The 15,026-nt window shown below is 35.5% G+C and overlaps 1 protein-coding gene across 1 annotated transcript in view; it reads right to left on the bottom strand.

Annotated features, from left to right (window-relative positions):
• Nucleotides 1–354: 354 nt before the first annotated feature.
• LOC131237288 (uncharacterized) overlaps nucleotides 355–15,026 on the bottom strand; it is a 91,212-nt gene continuing 76,540 nt past the window's right edge. The window contains exon 9 of the transcript XR_009167158.1: nucleotides 355–566. The gene's annotated coding sequence lies outside the window, so the exon portion shown is untranslated. The remainder of the gene's footprint in view (nucleotides 567–15,026) is intronic.

A 15,026-nucleotide genomic window follows, 5' to 3' on the forward strand; every position in this document is an offset into this window, starting at 1 on the left:
GAAGAGAAGATACATCTCAAAAAGGTACATTAACGAGGCTCAATCCAATAAGTAAGTTGTTATTTAAGAGTCCACATATTCTCTTCTTGTGTATGATTGAGTGTAGAGTTTGTAACCCAAACTTGTGTAGGTCCTTGTGTAGGACTGTATCACCACCAGATATGGGTTCGTACATAGGCCACCGACGTGGGCATAAACATGTAACATCTCGAATTTTCACAACCTAAGTACACACTCGTGCCCTAGAATTCCGGGTGTTAATAATGTAAAACTTAGATGCTTCAAAATCGCATTTTTTTTTTTAAAAAAAAGATAAATCACATCCAGTTACATTCATGAAGGTAACTATTCACGAGAATAAAATTGATTGTATTTATTATTCAATTAGAGTAAAAAGCGTATAAATAATTCTTTAAATCCCTTTCAATGGGAGTTTATTACATTATCAAAGTTGTAGCAGAAAATAAATAAAACAATTCGTGGTGTTATCCTTCTTCTTTATTCGAGGGAATCTTTCATATAATGATTATCATCCGTATCATCAACCTGTGATTCGCTTGTAACATCTGTATGGTTGGAGAGGGTCAATGCCCTACTCATAGTGATGGTTATCCTTTAATATTAACAATAATTCAAGAGATTCATAAGAATAATGTGAGGGGTTCTGATACGTCTCATACTCCATCACTACGAGTGGTATCAATATGCATAACTAATATGTATATGAATGCATGCCTAGCAAAGTATGTGCAGCCCATCATACGTAGTGATCATCATAATGTGGAATATAATTCATAGAAAACCTTACTCACCCCTCATCTCATAGTATGGAGATTCGTCGGCGTGTCCAATGTTATCGTGGATTTACGTGAACACCTAAAGATGACACAACACATGGATCGGATGAATTACGTGACACGATTTGTTTATGGAGCGACTATTTGCGACATCAAATTTCAGAAGTGATATAAAACGCATTGTGAATTATTTACATCGATTTGTGCACTAATACCCAACATTCATAAAATTACGTGTCAATCGAGAGGGTCACTACCCAGAGCGCATTATGTCCATGATAAAAGATATGAACCACTAAATATGAGGCCTATAATACATCATTTGCATCAATAGAGAAATAAGTCGAACCATGAGGGTTTTGGAATTTTAAGACACATGCCCGAGCCATAAAGGGAGATAGCATAATGATAACTTAATAAAGGAGAAAAGTAGCATTAAGATATTTCAACAAAAGAGAAGAATAGCAAATAGGCTAATTCAACAAGAATAAGGGAAGAAGAGCAAAATGCCAACTCAATATAGAGTGGAAGCACACATCGCTCTCAAAATTGGCAAAGGGCAAGACTTGTATCCATTACCCCATATAAATTCATAAAAATCACGCATAATTAAAATCATACCTTAAGCATAATTCCTAAAATGATAAATAATTGATAGTGGTAAATCAATCAATTGTATGAAAAATCACGATAATATGAAAGTATGTAAAAACAAAATAAATCATATCAACTCAAATTAGTGTAAACTTAAAAGAATCCCTCACCTTATCCTTAGATCTAAATCCTAGGTAGATATTCATGTACGAAAGCTTCTATATGAATCATGACATCACTTGAACAAGAGGGAGACACCACACATGTGGAGAAGGATGAGGATAATAGACATCTAGGCTTCTTCTTCTTCTTCTTCTTCTTCTTCTTCTCTCTCTCTCTCTGTCTCCGTTGGACATTGGGGGTGTTGGTGTGTGAGTGGAGAAGGCACGCACTCCTCCTTTTATAAAGGAGAGGGGGTGTGTTTCACATCCCACTTACATTGGGTTTCTCCAATTTTATATTCTTTAGCAATCTTTCTTTAAATCCAATTCATACAGTATGTCGGGGTTGTCGAATAGGGCCGGGGTATATAATTTTCTTGGTGATTTGAAATTTAGATTGACCTATCTTGAAAATTCTTCTAACGAGTGCCAAAACGAACTTGATCTCAATTAACGGTCTATATTAATGATCAGGACCCAAATTTGGGAGAAATGTGTAGTTAGGATAGGCAAACGGTTGAACAAAATTTGGTAGTTGATCGATGTTGCAAAAAGCCAAAATCTAAAATTTCACCTTTTATACCAAAAGGAAGGAACTGGCTTCAAAATTCAATGGTGTAGGATTATAGATCGGGGTTTAAATTTTGTATAACCTTGTAATCAGATGAGACCAAAGTGTGGTCCAAATTTAAGTTACGATGAATGGTAGGAAGTGGTTAAATCGGAAGATCCAAATTTATAAAGATTTGATAAGCTTCAAAAGGATAACTTTGCGCCTAAGGAAAAGCTTACCAAAGCGAGGTCTTCATATTTCATGCTTGATTCATATTATGGGATATCTAAGTCATTCATATGAAGAAAAATATCCTACTACGATTACCCACGAGATTTCTTCACTCGATGGACACCAAAATCAATGGTTAATGGGCTGATTTGTCAATTGACTTTTACAATGATCTAAGGGATGAAATTTGTTATGTATAGTTAATTTATGATACATAGGCATGGTATAAAATTTCACATCAAACGGATCATGAGAACCACATGATCTAGAATTCAATGGTGTAGGTTAATGACATTTTCGTAATTATTGCTGATATGAGGGTTTTGTAAAATCTAATGGTTGTACATGGTTATATGAATATTTCTAAGTAATTCTTACAAAAGAACTTGTATCTAAATTATTATGAATAAAGAATTATTCACTAAATTAATTAAGAAAATGTACATATATCAACTAGTATAATGGATGGTCAGATGACATGTTAAAAATAGAAAAACTTGATGGTTAGTACTCTGATCATGTATATAAGTGGGTGTACGGTTAGTTTTGTAAACGAATGATCATAAGTGAGTTTTTGGAATAATTAAGAGGTAAAACATGTCTACCGTTAGATTCAAGTGAGTTGTTCACATATGTAAATTTCTGAGATTATAATTTTGATCATGGGTTAAGTATATTTATAGGTGGTGAACAAGATGAACGAATAAGAATCTCAATTTGATATGTATATGAGCAGATGTAGAGATCAGGTAGTTAGTTTACCATGATCAGGTGGTCCAAACTCAAAGTGGACGGTCAAATATCTTTACATAGCGATGAATAATTGATTGAACAGTTGGTTATTATGAACAAGTGAGAATGCTTGAATATAAGATGATCTTGTCCTAAAAATCAACGGTCGGATGACTTGATGTATGAATGAAGATTATTCCTAACAGTGAAATTCGGATTCGAGAATAAATGTAAGGTTGGGATAGGCTAAATTGGTGACATACACATGTATATACTAAATTAAATTTCATGATAACACTCGAGAACTTTCAATACTTGGGTATTGAAAAGTTCGAGGTGTTACAAAACATGTAGGATCGTGTGTAGGACCACCTCTGGAAGGAGTGCACGTAAGTCCTTGGATTAGGATCGAGGTTATTGGTTAGTTGATAGAAAACCAATTAAGTCTCTATGGAAGACACCGACACAGGTGGAAACATGTTCCACCAACACGGGTGAATACGTGTAGGTCTTTATGTAGGACCATCATTGACATATGTGTGTACATGGCCCACCGACACAGATGTGTACGTGTTGGTTTGTGGTGAACCTATAAAACTATTGTAAAGATTAGAGATAACCTATTAGAAACCTCCGAGATAGTGAAATTTGGTACACTAGAGGAGAATGTGTCCGCTAGGAGTGGAGTAGGCAATTAGCTGAACCACACTATATGCTTATGTTTACGATTGTCATTTGTGCATTTATTTATATTTATGCTAGTGGGTTTTGATTGGTGTATATGAATGTATATTTAGATTGTATGTTAGGCGCTTATTGATTGCACATGTACACGCAAGATATTCGTCCCTCCCCCCCTCCCCCCACAGGACTTAGCCATAACTCTAAGCTAGATGAGCTTCTACATAGCGTAGTGTCATATTAGACAACCGATGCAATTTCATTGAATCCCACCTCAATGTTGGGAGAAGGGTACATTTCCAACCCAACCGCAATCTAATCCAAAGGGCCAATATGAAGTGGTTGATTCTAATTCTTTCAATCCTCATGTAGACCACACTAAATCTATCACCACCCTTAGAAGTGATAAGGTGACAAGAAAATTCCAAAGAATGTTGAAAAACTTGAGGAATTCGAGAGATCTAAGAGTGATGATTATTAGTGCACTGATTTGTGCATCTTATTTGTCGATCACGTGAGTCCTTGTGCCATGTAGTTGGTTGAGCCTCTGGAAGCTGAAGACCGATGACATCAAAGAACAAGACCATCAAGGAGCAAAGAACAAATAAATGAGGTGCATTGCTAACCCTAACCATTGACCCAAAATAACTATTAAACCTCTAGATGATCTTACCTTAATAGGTAAACCTTGTTAACCATCTTTGAGCCTTAGAAACCTAATTGGAACATGATAAGTAAGGTTAAAAGAGGTGCGAAGATGCTATAAAATCATACGCTCAAAATAGTAGATTTTTAGTGCTACTCAATTCCATCGAGCAGACCTCGAGGGGTCTTTAATGGAATCGATTAGGTAACTCAGATATGTCCAGCAAGTTATCTAATTTTTTCGATAGAATCGATGAACCTTTGATGACATTGAAGGGTATCCTCGATGCCATCAAAGACCACTCGATTGCATTGGATAATAATGTGCAAACTATCAAGCAACAATTTAGCTAGAAATCCATTTTTTTTTCTCGATGCCATTGAAGCACTACTTGATGCCATCGATGCACTGCTCAATCCCATCGAAAGAGACATTATTTGCCTATTTTCTGACCATTTGAACTCGAGCTTCTTTTAAAGGATATTCGGTTCTTGGGCATATGTATTGGTTTTTGATGTAATAGAATCTTAGGTGATTCCATGATTATATCCCTCATTCCAAGCCTCTAAATCAATGAGTTCTAAGTCATCTTCTTTGAGATTAACACTCTAGTGATGATTTTAACCTCCACCTTTAAGATGAACTTGAACTCCACCATTTTCTAGAGATTAGACTCAACCTCTATAGGCATACTATTATCTAAATCCTCTAAAAGACCCATTTAGGTGAATCTCTTAGGAATTATAACTTCTCATTAGTTGTAAGAGATTCAACCAACCTCCCATCATCTTGGTCACCCCTCAAAGGAGCATTACATGCAAGGTGTTTGATCTTAGAGTTGAAGCCCTGGAAAAGCATTCGCATTACAATCGGGGGGGACAAAGGGGAGCTGATTAAAGCATGAGAGAGCATTAATCAAGCAACCTGAGACGACGGTACAAAAGGGGTTCAATCCGATAAGTTGTCAATTGTAAGAGTTCAGGTACACTCCTTCCTTATGTAGGATTGAGTGTAAAATTTGAACTGTCAAACTCGACTAGGTTCTTGTGTAGGACCTTGGCTCTTGTATAAAGCTTAAATCAAAGTCCTTGTGTAGGCCATCAGACATGGGTGCATACATGCTAGTCTCCGTGGGAGCCTCCGACAAAAATAAACATATGTCCTTGCATTAGGATTGAGGTTGTTGGTTAGCCTAAGGAAAATCAACTAAAGTCTATTGCGGGCATGGTGTGCCAAAACGGTTACGCATCGGTTGTAACGGCCGATACGTAATGGTAACGGTGGGAACCGTTACAAGTTTCGGGGTCGTATCGGCCGTTACCCGATTTTGTACCCGTATTAGCCTAATAACGATAACTTTTTTTTTTATTTTAAGCTCTGTTTTTGCTATTTTTTGAAACCTCTTGCTTCCAAACTGTTTCTCACTCCTTCTACTACTAATTTCGACTAACCTTGGCTAGGTATTTGAGATAAAAACACATTATATTACGGATTTTCTTGAATCAAAGCTCGGTGGGCCATTTTTCAAAAATTCGTCAAAAATAGGTATTTATACTTTTTTAATATGTTTTGTTATTTTAATCATGTCATATGATGTGTTAATCATAGTAGAACATGTTAATGTACATTTTACAGATTTGGGGTACCATTTAATAATTTTTTTAATATTTTTTTTCTATTTACGCATGAATTTTGGCCCCTTTTTTTAAAATTCGAAAAATCAATTTTTAATGGTTGTTTTGCTGTTTTAATCATGCCATTTGATGTGTTAATTGTAGTAGAACATATTAATGTGCATTTTACAGATTTGGGGTGCCATTTTATATATTTTTTATATTTTTTTCTATTTACACATTTATTTGAGCCCTTTTTTTGAAAATTCGAAAAATCATTTTTTAATGATTCTTTTGCTGTTTTAATGATGCCATATGATGTTTTAATTGTAGTAGAACATGTTAATATACATTTTACAGATTTGGGGTGCCATTTTATATTTTTTTAATATTTTTTTCTATTTACGCATTTATTTCGGCCATTTTTTTGAAAATTTGAAAAATCATTTTTTAATAATTCTTTTGATGTTTTAATGATTCCATATAATGTGTTAATCATAGTAGAACATGTTAATGTATATTTTATATATTTGGGGTGCCATTTTTTATTTTTTTTATTTTTTTTTTCTATTTACGCATTTATTTCGGCTCTTTTTTTGAAAATTCGAAAAATCATTTTTTAATGATTCTTTTGTTGTTTTAATGATGTCATATGATGTGTTAATCATAGTAGAACATGTTAATGTATATTTTACATATTTGGGGTGCCATTTTATATATTTTTATATTTTTTTCTATTTACGCATGAATTTTGGCCCTCAAAAATAATTGCAAACACCTAAATGTAAGATATTTTCATATTACATTCATTCTAATATATCTATCATTGATAGTAGATAGTTAGAAAATTAAATATATGAATTTTGTAGTTAAATTCAGGTTATCTGGTTCATAAACTCATTAGAAAGTCCGATACAACTTCTCACCAAAGAGTAGACCGTTACACCACCATAAACATGTTCCAATTTATAAATGAATGCATATTTGGAATGCTTAGAATATTCCGGATTTAATCCATTTTTTTCATATTTTTTTGAGAAAAAAATTTTTGCGCCGTTACGGGCCGTTACGCCCCCGTATCGCCGTTACGCCCCCATATCCGTATCGGTTTCGGAGGGTACTGTTACACCAACCGATACCGATACGAGACACCTTGATTGCGGAGCCTCTGACAGGAGTGTATGTTAGTAAGTTCTTATGTAGGACAGAGGTTCTTGGAGAGTTTGTAGAAAACCATAGAAAGTCTCTTATGGGAGCTGATCATTATATATGATTGTAAAGGTTAGAGGTCAACCTAATTTACAACCTCCGATAGTGAAACTCGGTACACTCATGAGTTGAGTGCATCCGTCGAGAGTGGAGTCGAGAAACCAAACCACTATACATGCTTGTGTTTGAGATTATATTTAAGTACTTATTTCATTATGCTTATATGTTTAATTATATGTATGCATGATTAAATAAATGCTAAGAGTTTGACAATTAACATATCCCATACGTACATGTACACTATCATGTTTATAGACTAGTTGTTTAATTGCCTCATATCTTATAATCTATGATTGGACCCTCTAATGGCTTAGAAGCCTTAGAGTTAATTGCATTGTTTATCTTAAATAGACAATTGGATATTAAAAGATAGAAATTTTTACTTGGTTCTAATCCCCCCCCGGCATTTCATATAAGACAGCCTTTATTTCATAGCCTCGGATAGCTTCCGCAGCGCAACCATGGTAATCCCACTACACCACGTGTGAATTTTAAATGATTAGTCTAGCGATTATTAACCTGAAAATGAGTCAGAGCTTGGTTACAAACTAGTAAACCCGTTCTCTTAATGATTGCTCTCATATAAACTCCTGGTTGACAATCAAGATATTCTGAAGGTTTTCCAACAAGTAAAGATGAACATACCCTTGTTGTATATCATTAAACAAACATCGTCATATGCAAAGTTTCTTAAGGATTTTTGTGCGGTGAAGTGAAAGGTTAACATACAAAAGAATGCCTTTTTGACAGAACAAGAGAGTGCTATCATCAAACAAAACACTCCCCAAAATATAAAGATCTGAGTAACCCTACTATTTCATGCATAATAAGGAACTTTCGGATTGAACAAGCACTTCTAAACTTGGAGGGCTAGTGTCAATCTCATACCTCACTCGATATACAAACAATTAGGACTTGGTGAATTAAAACCCACCAAAACAACTTTACAATTGGTTGATCGTTCTGTGAAGATACTGATGGGGGTAGTTGAAGATGTGCTAGTCCAAGTCGACAAATTCAACTTTCCAATAAATTTTATTATTTGGATACGCAACCTATGATGAATGCTAGCACACAAATTTCGATCATCCTTGGCCGTCCATTCCTAGCAGCCTCAAATGTTGTGATCAATTGTAAGAAGGGGGTCATGAAACTATCTTTTAGCGACATGACATTGGAGTTGAATGTTTTCAATATGTGCAAATAACAAGGGCATGTTGATGAGGTCCACGAGATAAACATGATTAATTCCATCGTGGAGGATGAATTCATTCTAACCTCACTTTCTAATCCCTTATAAGCATGATTGGCTCACTTCATTGACTCTAACGATGACATGATTTTATATGTCGTGAAGGCTTTGCTTGATTCAACCCTGGTGCTTGAGACTAATTGGTAGAGGCCTCGCTTTGAGGAGTTTCCCTCTATTGATTAAAGCCTTTATCTTCAAGTGTAAAAGCATCGAAGCTTGACCTGAAACCCTTGCCATCTGATCTTAAATATGCATATTTATGTCAAGGAGATACTTTTCCAATGATTATTTCTTCCCACCTTGAGAAAGACCAAGAGAGTAAATTGATTAACTCTCAAAGAACACAAAGGTGTCATGGGATGGACAATTGCAGATATTAAGAGAATTGACCACTTAATTTATACTCATAGGATACACTTCGAAGAGAATGTTAAATCTTCTAGACAACTACAATGTCGATTAAATCCAAACATGAAAGATGTAGTTAAAGCTGAGGTCCAAAGCAATTAGATGTGGGTATATCATCTACCCTATTTCAAATAGCCAATGAGTAGTCCAACTCAGGTGGTCCTTAAGAAATATGAAATTACCATAGTCACTAATGCCAACAATAAACTCGTGCCAACTAGAGTCAGTACCGGTTGGAGAATGTGCATAGACTATAGGAAATTGAACATAGTGACTAGGAATGACTAATTTGCCATTTGTTGATGAAGATTTGAAGAGGTTAGCTAGTTATTCCTACCATGGCTTCCTTAACAGTTTTTTCGCATACAACCAAATCAAAATCGCTCCAGAAGACCAGGAGAAAACTACATTCGCGTGTCATTTTGGCACCTTTACATACAGAAAGAAGCCTTTTGGCCTATGTAATGCTCTTACAACTTTCCATAGATGCATGCTTAGTATCTTTTCTAACATGTTTGGGTATTTTCTGAAAGTCTTCATGGACAACTTTTCTGTGTTTGGTTGTTTGTTTGATGAGTGTTTAAATCATTTATAATTGGTCCTGATAAGATGTGAAGAAAAGAATATTATTCTCAATTGGGAGAAATGATATTTCATTATTCAAAAAGGAATTGTCCTTGGACACATCATCTTGTCTAATGGAATTGAAATGGACAAGGCGAAGATCGACTTGATTGCGAACCTATCAACCCCCAAAAGCATACGAGATATCTGATCCTTCTTAGGCCACATAGGATTTTATAGGAGGTTTATACAAGATTTTAGCCATATCTCTCCACCATTGAGCATGCTCCTTTAAAAGGATACTTGATTCATGTGGAGTAATGACTATCAAGAAGCTTTTACAAAGCATAAGGGTTAATAACCGCACCAATCATGCAACCACTTGATTGGAGCATTCATTTTGAAATCATGTGTGATGCTAGTGACTATGCCGTTGGGATAGTTTTGGGACAAAGAAAAGACAAGAAGCCCTATGTTATTTATTACGCAAGTACAACTGTAAACAATGCCCAAGTTAATTACTCTACTAAAAAAAATGAACTCATTGCCATAGTCTTTGCACTATACAAGTTTAGGTCATACTTGATTGGATCTACAATTGTAATCTTTATTGATCATGCGACACTTAAGTATCTTCTTGCTAAGAAAGATGTCAAGCCCCGTTTGGTGAGGTGGATTCTCCTAGTTCATGAATTTGATTTGGAAATAAATGATAAGAAAGGAGTAGAAAACATAGTGGTCGACGACTTCTCTCGCCTTGTACTATCCGATTACATGGAGATGAAACCCATAAAGATACATTCCCTCATGAACAACTGTTTAGTCTCTCAATTACCTTGTTTTATTGATAATGCTAATTATCTTGTGACAAGTAAAATTCTAGCTCATTGACGCCACAAGATAAGAAGTGATTTTTCACTGAGGTACACAACTTTTTTTCTGGGATGAGCCATATTTGTTTAAATAATTGCACAGACAAAATCATAAGGAGATGTATACTTGACTATGAGAAAACTAGTGCCATCTCTTTTTGTCATGCTCTGGCATATGGTGGACACTTTTCTGCTAAGAAAACTACTACTAAGATTTTACAGTGTGGTTTTTACTGGTCCACAATGTTTAAGGACACATGAGTTTTGTAAAGCGTGCGAGCGTTGTCAAACGTTAAGTGGAATAGCTTACAAGAATATGATGCCTTTGAATCCTATTCCGATTGTTGAGGTTTTCAATTGTTTAGGCATTTGATTTCAAGGGACAATTCCCTTAATCTTTTTGGTATATTTACATCCTATTAGTCATGGATTAAGTTTTAAAATGGGTTGAGGTGATTCCTTGTAGAACTACTAATTACATAACGGTTCTACGGTTTGTTAAAGAAAATATTTTGTCTAAATTTGTCACGCCTAGAACCATTATCAATGATGGAGGTTCTCACTTTTGTAATAGACCGTTTGAAGCCATGATGAAGAAATATGGTATTACCTATAAAGTGAGTACTACTTATCATCTACATACTAGTAGGCAAGGTGTAGTTTCGAATAGGGAAATAAAACATATTTTGGAAAAGACAGTAAATCCAAATCGTAAGGGTTGGTCTCTTAGATTAACCAATACGTTGTGGGCTTATTGTACAACATATAAAACCTCTATTGCAATGTCTCCTTATAGACTTGTTTATGAGAAAGCCTACCATTTGTCTGTGGAGTTGGAACATAAAACATATTGGGCTATAAAAAAAATTCAACTGCAAGCTTGACAAGGCTAGCTTGCTTCGTAAACTCCAGCTTGTTGAGTTGGAAGCGATTCAGAATGAAGTATATGATAATACACGAATTTACAAAAAATGGATGAAGGTATTCCATGATAAGAATATCTTAAGGAAATTGTTTAAGCCATATTAGAAAGTTCTTTTGTATGTTCTTTTGTATAATTCTAGACTCAATTTATTTCTAGGTAAATTGAGATCCAGATGGACTGACCCTTTCATTGTTAAAAATGTTTTTTGTATGGGGCCGTTGAAATTAAAAATCCTTTAAACAAAGGGCGAACCCATTCATTGAGAAATTTGTCTCAGAGGACGAGTCCATGTCTCTGGAAGATCCTGTTTATCAGGATTGATCATCTCATCTGATGGAGATTCCCTTTTTATCTGTATATTATTATATTAGGTCGCTTTATTTTTTCTTTTGTTTTTTCTTTTCTGCCGGCATAAAGATTTTTAGAGCTTATGCTCATTCATCATATCATGTACTCTCTACCCTTTGTTACATTTTAGTTGCTCTTATGTTGTTTTTATTGCATGACATCTTTTTACATCGAGGACAATGTATCATTTAAATTGGGGGTGGGGTTTCCTGTGAAAAATTGCAGATCTTTTGCTATATTGGGCTAAACTTTTGAGAATTTTTTTAGAGGTTTTAATTTATGTGTATTTGTGTGATTTGAAAGTAGACTAAATATTGGAATGATAAGGCACTTAGTGATATGAATTTGAAGTCTAGAACTAGTATATTTATAGAGATTAAGATTGAGTTCTCTTCTTTAATCTTCTGATGGAATTTTTAAACATTGACAAATTATGAATATCACAATTCACATCTGGTTTACATTGCTAAGGTTTAAGTTCGATACAGTAGTTGATGACCTGATGATTGCCTAGAGTGTAAGGAACCAAGCCTGTTGGACCTTTATTATCTTGTTTATGTGTTTTTCTGAAAAAGAAAAAAGAAGAAAAGTACATCGAAAAAGGCTACATGTTGTGACATAGGACAACTAACCACTTGCTCTAAAAGCTCGAATTGATAAAGCGTGGTGAATCAATCCCTTTATCTCATATCCTAGGCCCCACATCCCATGGGTTAGATCCTCAGCTGAACCCCCCTCGTGGGCCCCACATCACATGTGTTCTTCCTCACATGAGCCACCCGTCTCACATGGGCTGCCCACCCCGAGTGTGCCGCTACATCCCATAGGCCACTCCACTCGAGCCCGGTGTGAAAATGCCCTTACATTTATCACTCCTAGTGAGGAGTCTCAGACATGAGACTTCCCGCTATGATACTACTTTGATATAAGATAACTAACCACTTTTTCTAAAAGCTCAAACTAATAGAGCATGATGAATCAATCCCTTTATCTCATATCCTAAGCCTCACATCTCATGGGTTAGATCCTTAGCTGAACCCCCCTCGTTGGCCCCACATCACATGGGTTCTGCCTCACACGGGTGGGGCCCTCCTCACATGGACCACCCACTCCAAGTGTGCCCCTGCTTCCCACGGGCCACCTCACTCGAGTCTGGTGTGAAAATGCCCCTGCATTATGTTGTTTGAAAAGAAAAAGAAAAGGAAGAAGGTTCATATTTTGACTAAAAAAAAAAACAAAAACAAAACAAAAAACAAAAACAAAAAAAAAAAAAAAATCAAAATCAAAATAAAACAAAACGAAAAAGAGAAAAGAGAAAAGAATGAAAAGAAGAATTAATAGTGTGAAAGTCGTCGATGTGAACAAAATTAAGAGTAATTTGGAATTACTGGATAGTTAGCAGGGTTTTGACTTAGTGTCGTTAGTTGATCTGCTCACATTTGGTGATTGTTGGAGTTATCATTACGGTAGAAAACTGAACCGCTATCGATGTTAAGTTAGAATTCACCTAGAACCATGATACTCAATGTTTCGAATTTCTCCATTGAATGATAAATGTTTTGAATTCACAAATTGATTACATATTGAGTGTGTTAGGATCAATACTAACATTACTGACAAGAGTTTCGTGCCTTATAATTTAGTTATTTGGGTCACGTGAAGGTTACATGAGTATACAAAGTTGTTCTTCTAAAATGATTTTTTAGTCTTGGATTTGTGAAATCCTTTACACACGTTTTGCTTAGGGTTATCAAAATGCTGGTTCGAGGATGTGATAATTGCATTATATTGAATATTTAACATCTTTTTTTTTTTTTTTGCATCCTTTTCCCTTGCATTCGAATGATAAACTAACCTGTTTAACTGTTTTTTGACATGCAAAAGAATAATGGAAGTCCAAGATGATTCAAGGTATTCATGGAGAATTACAGCCCATAAGAGATGATGATCAAGCATGTCAAAGTTTTGAAGTAATCAAGTTAGAAGATCAGAAGAAGCGGGCATGGTTAATAAATGAAGAAATTAAGCCATAAGTATTCAATCAACCAAAGAATGGTTCGGTTAACCGAAGGTTGCTATGATAAGTTCAAGACACAGCTATTTTTCGAAAAAGAAAAATGCTGGACAAACAAGTTTAGTTGACCGTGGATGGGTATGGTCGATCAAGACTCGTAGGATTTATGATCCCAAGTAAGCAAATAAAAATAAAAAGGAGTGTAGATAGGAAAGAAAGATTATATGAATAAATAAAAGAGTGAGCGTGTGTTGCTAGTGTCCTTGGAATGTGTAGAGTTGAATGTAGATGATTTGAGATGTGAGAAGGAAAATGGGAGACCAGACACCCTTTTCTGCGAAAGGGGATAGCCTGATATCCCCAATTCCAACTTTACTCTTGTCTTTGAACGGCTTCTTTTGATAGTTGTCACTTGATTGGGCAGAACCTTAGCACAATCAGGAATCTTTGGCTACCCTAAAACCTCAAGTCGGTGATAAACATGCACTCCATATAATTTTTTTTAAAAAAAATAAAAAATAAAAAATCTCTAACATGTTTTCTCTTCTTCACAGCCTCCATCTGTTGTTTGTTTGAGGGTCAGCCTATGATAACTATATGAATGGGCGGTCTTTTAGGCTATCAGAGAGTTAGAAAGTGGGGCCCATATGTAAACAAGTGATCTTTCAAAGACCTGTTAGACATGCGGTCCTTCAATGACCTCTGGTTGGATTTTACCTTTTTTCTTCATGTCAACTTTCATGTAAGGTGACTTTTTTAGCGTTTTACTAGGCATGATGTACAACTTTGATTTTTTCTTCATTGGATTTAACTCAATTTGATTGAATCTGGTACTTGTCTCCAGGAGGCGTTGGGGATCCTTTCAACTTGAACAATTCAGATTTCACCATTGTTAGAGTGCAGGGAATGTGGCTTGATTGAAACTGTACGTAGTCAAGGTTTCTAGGTATTTTGGACAATTGATCGATATCTGATTTCATCGAGTTGCAAGCCTGTCAATCTGGTCCATTAGTTATTTTCGTAATTGGCCAAAGCTTATCATGTCAAACTCACATGATTTTTCAATGGGTTTTGAATCTCCCATAGACGTCTTTATTGAAGCTTGGCTAAAAGACAATGAGTAGTTTATTCTCGTTTTAGGTGGGGTGTCTACAGATGCCCCCTTTTGGCAGAAGATGTGGACAATCGCAGCCAAAGTGAGTGGACACCCAACCTTCTTGGTTAAACGCAAGCGCAATCTGATTTATTCCAATTCGAAGTGTCATTGTTGAAAAGCTCGTTTCGTTGAATAATAACTCAGGTCTCTCTCGAGGGTTGAAAAAAATGTTACGATTTGTCCTTGTGCTTTTTGTGACTTTACGAGTCA

Source organism: Magnolia sinica, chromosome 2, assembly GCF_029962835.1.
Source record: "Magnolia sinica isolate HGM2019 chromosome 2, MsV1, whole genome shotgun sequence".
Taxonomy (NCBI): domain Eukaryota; kingdom Viridiplantae; phylum Streptophyta; class Magnoliopsida; order Magnoliales; family Magnoliaceae; genus Magnolia; species Magnolia sinica.